Here is a 9,399-nt window from a genome sequence, read left to right as displayed (position 1 = left end):
CAAGAAGACTTTCGGCACAAAAAATATCTCTCTCTTCAACACTTGCTTGTAAGAGTAAAAATACTTTGTGCACGAAGGCAGAAATGTGTGAAATATCTCTGCGGGAGTATATTGAAGAGGCAAGGCGCACTGTAATAAAGAAGCCATTATCTCCACTATGTAGCCTTCCAAAACGAGCGCTCAGTTACTGGTCTTGGCAGTCTGGTGAAAAAAATTGGCGGCCAAATTTTCAACAGGCGATCATTCAACTCTCTCACATGATTCCCAATGTGCTAGGCACTTCCTGGTGAACACAGCCAAAGTTCCATTAGCTGCGATGTGACACCTTCCGGTATGCAGTGCATGTAGTCTGGCGGAAAGCCCCACACCAGGTCCAATGTGCTAAGGGTTGGGACGGCTGACAAGCTCTTCAAGCCATCCACGGGACGGTCTCGCCTGGCTGCAAGTTTCATTGCACTGTACACCGTGTCATGGCATCGCTCCACCATATCTCGCCCCTCCATGACATACTTCAGAGTGCCTGAAAAAAGAAATGACAGATAAATTTGTCATAGTATTATGCATAATAAACAAAAAATACATGCTAAAGAACAGACAGGAGAGAATGACATGGGCATGTATGTGATGGTTATGAAATGCTACAATAATTTAAACTACTATAAAAGGTGCCACATCTACCTTTAATGAATGCTCAAGCCCATTTTACAAAATTAGGCTTTTCATTTTACACTAAGCATATGCACAAAAGCAATAGGTCAACATGTGGAGCTTGCATACCCTATTTTTCACTGCGGAACCCAACTTCCAAGAGCTAGACATAGGCTATGGGAGATGCTAATGAAAAGCTCCGGATTATTATGATCACCATGGAATCTGACCTGCATAGTCAATCTTCCTGACCGTTAATGTGCACAGCTTCTGCAGGAAGAGGTACACAATTTTACAAGAATGCTTGTGTGACAATTTTTTCCATTCTGAATCCATACATGTGCACCACAGGTGACAGCTGTGATTCCAGTTTTCACACCTCTTACATCTTGGATCATCAGACAATAAACATATCACAAGAGTTTAAACAGACAGCACAGACATTTTGCTCACATAATTAACAGCACCCAATCTCCTCGTAGCTAGAAAGAAGTGCCCTGTGCATATCTGCACATATTTCTCACGGTAAACACAAAGCTAAATGTGACTGCTCACCAACGTGCAAAATGTCCTTTGTTATTATGCCTGCTAGAAAGTAAACTAAGCATCCTACAACAGCCTTTTGTTTCAGAATACTTATGAGGAGTTTTATAAGACCCGTGATCCCTATGGTCGAAAACTGCTATACCCTGTCAGTTGTCAGGCTCCGCCTCTGGAATATGTAAATAGAAAAATTTAATTGAAAGGCTAAGCAGCCGAGTTACAGCTGTCACAAACAAGCAACTTCGCCGTCCTTTTCTCTGCCATACCATCTTCGAGTCTGTCTCTCCCTCATATGGGGGATAATCCTTCACAAGTGAAATTTCTTTCACTGCTTTTGTGGGGCAGCACAGATTATCACGTCATCATGATGGCCCTGCATCACCAAGTTGTTGTTATTGCATTAGAACACACCCTTGTTCAAACTGATATGAACCAGTATTTTTGTACTTGGTAACAGCTGATACCATCCACCTGGAATTCCACTAAATAGTCAAACATGTTGCATGTGACTGCATTTAAGCAACAAAATTATGTTTTTAGAGCTGTACAGTGTGCAGAAAGCAGAAGAGGCAAAGCTTGTAATATGACTGAAACAATTCTTACCATCAACAAGCGTTCCTTTTTGAAGGCACCGAGAACAGCCATACTATCCGTTGTATTGCTTAGCATTCAGCAGTGAAGCGCGAGCTGGCGAGTCAACACAAAAGCACAACTGTTGACTGCATAACTTTGCCCGCAAATGACCATGTGAAGCTGCCCATAGTGTGGAATTTCTCAACAAATGTCTTCAAGTAGAGGCGAGTACGTGGGTGACCTTTGGCAAACCAAATGGCACCGACGAGGATGCTCTTCCAACGGTAGGGAAGAGGGAGCTCATTAAGCGCTACTTGAATTGGCCAGACTGACCCTTTGCTCGACTTAAATACTGGCGATCCATCGCGGTTGGCGGTTACAGTCAGGTCACTCCAATTCATGTTCCTTTCATGGCGGACCTTTCTGTACAGTTGGCTATCTGTGATATCCTTATAAGCTCCCTGATGAGTTTCACCTGTCAGTTTCTGGAGGTTTGCGCCAACTATATCGCCAAACTTCTTTAAGATGCACTGTAGCTGACGCTTGAGGTCGACAGTTATGAAAAATCTTCATTTTTTCTCCAGCTGTGCCATAGTCGTTGTGGCTGCACAATTAGTGCAGCGCTGGAAATCTAGGCCGCAGCTTGATGTCAGGCACTGACATGTTGGGCAGTATGTATGGACTTCCACCATCCTTGATTTGTGCAAATCCCATAACTTCCTGAAGCCATATTTTGTCGATGGGAAGACGTTCTGGCCCAGCAACGCATTCAACAGCTTCAACAAGCTGTCCACTTCCCTAGTAGCACACTTTGTTGCCTCAGTGTGGCTGCAACGTTAGCTTCTCACATTGCCTTAACGTGGCTAGCGTCCTCTTTTTGCCAAGTTAACGCAACATACATAAGACAACGTTGAGACAATATTGGTAAAATATTACATCAACGTTCAGACAATGTTGAAGAAACTTCTGGAGACAATATTAATGCAGCATTGCTACATTTTCTTAATGTTGATACAACTTTTTATTTGCACACATGCAACATTCCCACGACAATGTTGCTGCAATATTGCTGCAATGCTGTCATAATGTTTCAGAAACTCTCAGACAGCATTCTAAATTACTGAAATATTTCAGCTATCAATGGCTGCTGCTCAATAAAGTAATCTCTTGAAAGGCTAAACGGTGAGCAATGGTATCGTCATACCACAATGGTTACAGCAGCTTAAGGTCACAAGAATGAGCAGAGCATTACTCCTTGCTACACAGTAATGCGGTGCTTGCTATAGAATACAAATACAAGACTGTACTGCAGCCCACATTGTTTTTTCATACTTTCCGGACCGTTTACTCTGAATAAATCCTTAAATGTAACATTCATCAGCTCTCTACCAGTGCTCCTATCATTTAGATGCTACAAGCTGCCACGACCTGAAGATGCCGCCGCACGTGGTTATTCTGACAATTAGACTCATTTACTTAGACAGAATTATAATTTAGAAAAAGGAAGCAGACATTATACACTCAACATTTACACAAACACATAGGCACAGCTTTAAAAATGCACCACGTTGGCTTACATATTCGCATATATGATTTATTTAATTACTTTATAAAGAAACTTGCAACAAATTTAAAAAAAAAACAGCACACATGTGAGCTACTCAGGAACAAGAACTAGAGCTAATGTTTGAAACAGTTACTAGGCACATTATCATAGCATGAAAACGCACACCCACCTGTCAACTTGCATGTTATAAATACAAAACACTTCATTAAACTATTTACACAACAATAGCACACCTTGAAAACATGCACCACCTGGACTTAGTATTTCACAAATATAAGACATTCATTTCGAGCAGAAACTTCCAACAAATAAACAAAGTAGCAGTGCAACCTAGTTGGCCATTCAGAAACAAGGAGTAGAGGTGTTATGAACAGCAGAGTTAGTTGCTGGGCTGGTTAACATCATTGATTTAAGTTCCTAGTTTTCCAGCCCTATGGAACACACACACACACAGATACATGAGCTGCCGCGGTGGTTCAGTGGTTATGGTGCTCGGCTGCTGGCCCGTAAGACACGGGTTGTATCCTGGCCGTGGTGGTCGCAATTCGATGTAGGAAAAATGCTGGAGGCCCGTAAATACAATCTGCACACAAGAGATCTAAAGAATGGGGACAGGTTCCAAACCTGTCGAGCACTGCAGTGATTGTACAGAGATTTCCAAGTGTGAAGATCCTTAGCAGAAGCAGACCACAAACCACATGTGAAGTGACAGAGGTGTCATATTAAAACAGCTGGTTCAGTGTGCGATCAATATTTCAATTGTATCATATAACGCAGAAATGATGTTTCTTTCATAGTTTTTATGATACAAGTGTGATCAGTTTTTTTTCCTGCTACGCGTCTCTGAGGGCGTTTAATCAGTGTCTGCGCCGTTAAATAACCAGTTTTCAGTGACAGCCGTGTTCTATCCCTCTTCCCAACTTCAGTAAAACGGCGAGTTGGTACATACTTGAAGAAAATAGCGCAGCAACAGGCACAAGAGAGAAGATGGGACAGGTGCTGACTAGAAACTGAAGGTTTATTGAAAAGGAACACATAAAATATACTCTCTTTACAACCAAGAGCGAGGACGGAAGCGTTCCGCGACACATGTGTAAGCACCCCATCAATCCTTGTTCACGACTGGGAACAATTGTATCCTGACCACCATGACTGAAGTTGACAGCTTATCAGTGTCTTTGTGCAGCTCGTGTGCGCTCTTGGTTGTAAAGAGAGTATATTTTATGCGTTCCTTTTCAATAAACCTCCAGTTGCCACTCAGCACCTGTCTCATCTTCTCTCTTGTCCCTCTTGCTGCACTGTTTTCTTCATGTATCCTTCTTCCCTTCTTTGGCCATGCGCCGATGCACTGGAAAACTACAAATTTAAAGTACTGTCAACATTTGCCTGAACAAATTAGCACGTCAAGAAAAAGCTTGTCTTGTGGTAGCCTCCAGCTGCTCACGAAGATGGTCTCTTCCAATTCATGATGTCACAAGTGAAGCTGCATCCCTGCAAAAAAAAGAAAGAACCAAAAATTTCCTAATATAAGCATCTTGGTGGGCACACGTCTAATAATAAATATTTTGCACTCTTTAATGAACAGAGACATTGGACAGCTCTGCACAATGAAGTTATGTAGAGTCACTTGGCTCAAACCAACATAGTGAAGAAGAAAAAAACGCCCTTCTTTGACACCGTGCGCATATTTTAACGGACTGAGCTACCAATTTTCCTGAAAGTGGCTAAAAAATACATTCATTACATAAAAGGAATTCACTATTCATGCCACCTAAAAGTCCTCAAAAGCAAGCAAATAACTGACAAACAAAAATTCACATTCCCGCACCTCACAGCGGTGGCCAGTGCTGCTGTCTCACTTGAATCCTGCCTTACGACAAGCGGACCTACTGGTGTCAGCCGTGGGGACGGCTATTGACTTACTTAAAACCACAAGGGCGTTTCTAGATGAAGGCGTAGCCGGCTGGAGGTGGTGGCACATCACTTCCTTTGCCTTCCCTCAATTGTGCCATGGCGGGTGGCCGAAAAAGCAAACCGAGCGAAGAGGGCAGACAAAGCCTATAGTCTATTTCAGCCTTACTGCTGTGCACAATTTGAAAGGTAAAGTTGCTAATGGCCGATTATTCCTGTTCCATAAGCTACATCACAAACTTTTGTGGGATGATCTTGGGTGCAGGGGTCAAGTGGATGCAGCTAGCACAAGAAAGGGTTCATTGGCGGAACATGGGAGAGGCTGTCGCCCTGCAGTGGGTATAGTCCGGCTGATGATGATGAAGGGTGATTAAACACTAATCAATATTTCATTTTTCTTACCCTTGACGCAAATCGCTGCCCAGTCTCATTAATGTTGGTTATAAGAGTATACATCTGATTGGGAATGTATGTGTGTGAGAGAGAGACTTTAATGAATAATGGAGAGATCTCCCTGGTTATGGGCCTGGCTACTCCAGATGAGGGTGAAAGAAGAGGCTGAAAAAGAGAAAAAAAAGGTGACATCAAACATATTTAAAACTAAACTACTAGGCATGATGCAGCAGTGTCAATTTCGAGTGAAAGAATAACTTCTGGTTCCTTGCTTACAATGCCGCTGGATTTATGCTATCTTCCAGCAGAATGCATGAGAACTGGTGTAATGCCCTCGCACAAAGTGCAGACGTTAAGTAACATGCACATGTTTTTCGAGAGAACAAAAAATTCCAAAGTAGTGGTAATGACCATCGTTCATCACTGCTGGATCAGTATGCCCCTGCGTTTTTAGTAATTTTCTAGCATCCGTGGGTAACTCTGGATGGTATGGCTTCAGCACTTTAAGCGGGGAATGCAGGTGTGAATTAGGTAATTGGCTATTAATTGCCCATACGCGCAACTCGCGCTCTAGACACTGAGTAGCGGCACGACTGAGGTGTCATCTTATCTTCATAAACCAAAAACTCATGTCAGAAATCTGCGACAACTCTTACGTTGCACTTCCTATGTCAGAGATGCTGCTAGCGGTGCCAAAATCCGACAAGTGAGAACAGCGGCTTTCATCTGCGTCCTTGGCTGGCGCTGATAAAAAGGATAAAATAACATTATGCAATGAAAACGCATCTTGATCCTGTTCTGCTCCTGGTGCGCACAATCTGCTGCCACGACCATTATCAACACTCACAACTGCCAAACAGTTTTCTAGTTTGTCGTGAACAGCCTCTGCTGTTCTTCGGCGTTGTTGCCAAATGGACACTTCGCTTAGCGAACACTTCACTCTCTTCACGATACAACGAATGTACCACTTTATCAAACTATCACGAAGGGCATGGGTAACATATATACACTACTGGCTTTGTGCCAACCAACACATGTCACATTTATCAAACTATCACGAAGGGCATGGGTAACATATATACACTACTGGCTTTGTGCCAACCAACACATGTCACAGCACAACAAAGCAAGTCTAGAAATCACTCACCATTGAGGTCATCCTCTGGGCAAGCCTCTGCCGTTTCAGCTGAATTCCAGTGAAACCACATCGAAACACAGCAGCACGGGTACGGCGACCGCAAGAAAACTTTACTCGAAGAACAAAGAACGTGAAGATCTTGCCACGACTGCCGATGACGCGCGTTCTCGGATGAGCGCGCATCTCAGGATTGGCTCTCGGCGCGGCCGCAAGTAGCCGGGGGGTTTTTATTTGGATTTGTGATGGTGATCTCCATGGCCATTAGACTGCGGGGCGTCAGTGAAACCAGAACTAAATTTCTTGGGCAGTTTTATTTTTGTCTGCGTGTTTAATTGAAAAACAAAGTAATTTCAGCTGTTTAAATATATCATCGATAAAAATATATATTTCTACTTCAGTAATACAGAGTGCAAGTACACTTGCACTGCTCACCAGTTGCATACACACAACATGCAAGCTTGCACTCGAAGTAAAAATAATAATTAAATATATTCATGGTGAAGAGAAGTGATCTGGTACCGGCTTTTCTATTTGGGCTTCAGAAATAGCACGAAAGGGCAGACAATTAACCTATAGCATAAATATTACAGCAATGCCATCGTATGTGGCTCAACATTTATTCATCATTTGAAAATATTGCTGCAGTGTGAAAAGACCACTTTAGAGCAACGTTATCAGCATGTTGCTTGGTAACATTGCAGCAACATTATCTAATGTTGAAGAATGTTTTGAGCTTTTGCGTTATGTTGGGTAAATGTGGCCCAGTGTTAGCGCAACATAGTACAACATTGGCAATGTTGTTGCAACGTTGCAGCAACATACTGTGCTACTAGGGAATTGTGTGCAAAGAAGGCCAGCAGCAACAACAAATGTTAATACAAGCAGCATCGCCTGCAGGTGGATAGTGTTCTGGTGTAGAAGTCTCGACTCGGAGTTCACTCTTATAAAATCCGACAAGTCTTCATCGGGGTCCTCTAGCACATGATTGTCAAGCCCATCGGTGTCCTCATCAAGCCTTGGCAGTTGTGCATCAGAAATGCTGTCACCAAGATGCAGGCTTGAAGGCTCATCATCCAAGTTGGGATGACTTGTAGAGGCGTTGTCATGCACCTTATCTTCAGCTTGCTACAAAAAACATTGGAAAGGCTTCATCAGTAACAGAAGAAAAAATATCAGTATGCAAGTGAGTGACTGCAACCTGTTCATGTATACCCCGAGTTGGTATCATTCCGCATGAACATCATTCCGATTCCCTCCACATTTTAATATTTCCATCACAGGTGGTATGTTTTTTCTTTATAACGATCCATAAGAGATAGTATACATGGACCACCATGTGACATCAACCTACAATCCCTGAATAATTTATAATCGAATTTCTTCTCTCACCTGTTTCAGCTTCAACAGCCAAGTAATGGCTACAACGTGAAAGGTCAGTATAAGTCACGGGAGACACAAACAAAGAGTGCAACATAATCACTGCTTCGTAATTTTAATTCACTGCGATGCTAAAGTCAGCTTGCCGCAAGAGCTGGAATGGCAGAGGGCTTGGTGCATGGTTCATGGGAGTTGTGGCGTCCTAAAGCGACCCCGGCTATGAGGGATGCCATAGTGGAGGGCTCCAGATAATTTCGCCAACCTGGGGTTCTTGAATGTGTACATGAGACTCTAGCATTTCACCTCCATTGAAGTGTGATCATAGTGGCTGGGACTGAACCCCCGCTTTTCAGGTCCACAGTCGAGAACCATAACACCTGAGCCACCACAGCAGGAGAATCGCAATGAGTGAAGCAGCAGCGATTACATTGCAGCTCTCTTCATGCCTCATGTGACCTATACTGACCTGACATCGTAGCCATCGCTCTGCTTTTGGAACAGAAGCCGAATATGGTGAGAGATGAAATTTGATTATTAATTATTTGGCAGGTGTAGCCAAATACTTCATGGTGTTCCATGTATAGCAATGTCTAACGCACCGTTACAAACAAGAAAACATAGGCAACCAAAATTTGGTCTCTATACTCCTTCAATTTTTATATGGGAAGTCTCAAAACAGTAGGACCAAGAGTGAAAGTGCGACAAGATGCCTTATAGTTCAGTATTGCCAGTTTCGTTGAGCATGATTTCACAACAGTCACACAAGGCAGACAACAAGAGACGCTAATATTTTTAAAAGTTAAGTTTCTCACCAGCGGCATGAGCCCATGCATAGAACAAGCATTAGCACAACTGAGTGGGCAGGAAACATAGGCAAAGAAAATATTACATTTTCTCATAATACAGCATTTGCATGGTTCAAAGGCAGCTAACAATAAACTATCAAAAGGGCACACAAGAAACCAAACATGCATTTTCGGGCTCAGCCGCCAAGCACCTAACCACATAGCCACCACAGCAAGTCTAAGTGCCCATATCTATGTGGCTTCGCTTGAATGGAAGAATTGCCTCTGAACACCTCAACACCTGCACGAAAATTTAGATTTATTTTGGGGCAAAGGGCAGTCGGGTAGTACATCAGTGTGTGTGTGTGTGTGGGGGGGGGGCAAAACCATTTGAACTTTGTACTGCTTGGAGGTTGCCCCCCTTCAATGGGTGCGGTGCGTTTCCAGAGTCAGCGCAGAGGCTC

General features: G+C 43.1%; 1 pseudogene; it reads right to left on the bottom strand.

The window, feature by feature from the left end:
• Positions 1-2,161: 2,161 nt before the first annotated feature.
• On the bottom strand, positions 2,162-8,623 carry LOC149355399 (uncharacterized; annotated as a pseudogene).
• Between the last annotated feature and the right edge of the window lie 776 nt (positions 8,624-9,399).

Source organism: Amblyomma mixtum, chromosome 3 (genome assembly GCF_055824585.1).
Source record: "Amblyomma mixtum isolate Tamu chromosome 3, ASM5582458v1, whole genome shotgun sequence".
Lineage (NCBI taxonomy): Eukaryota > Metazoa > Arthropoda > Arachnida > Ixodida > Ixodidae > Amblyomma > Amblyomma mixtum.
This window is presented reverse-complemented; position numbering and strand designations above follow the sequence as displayed.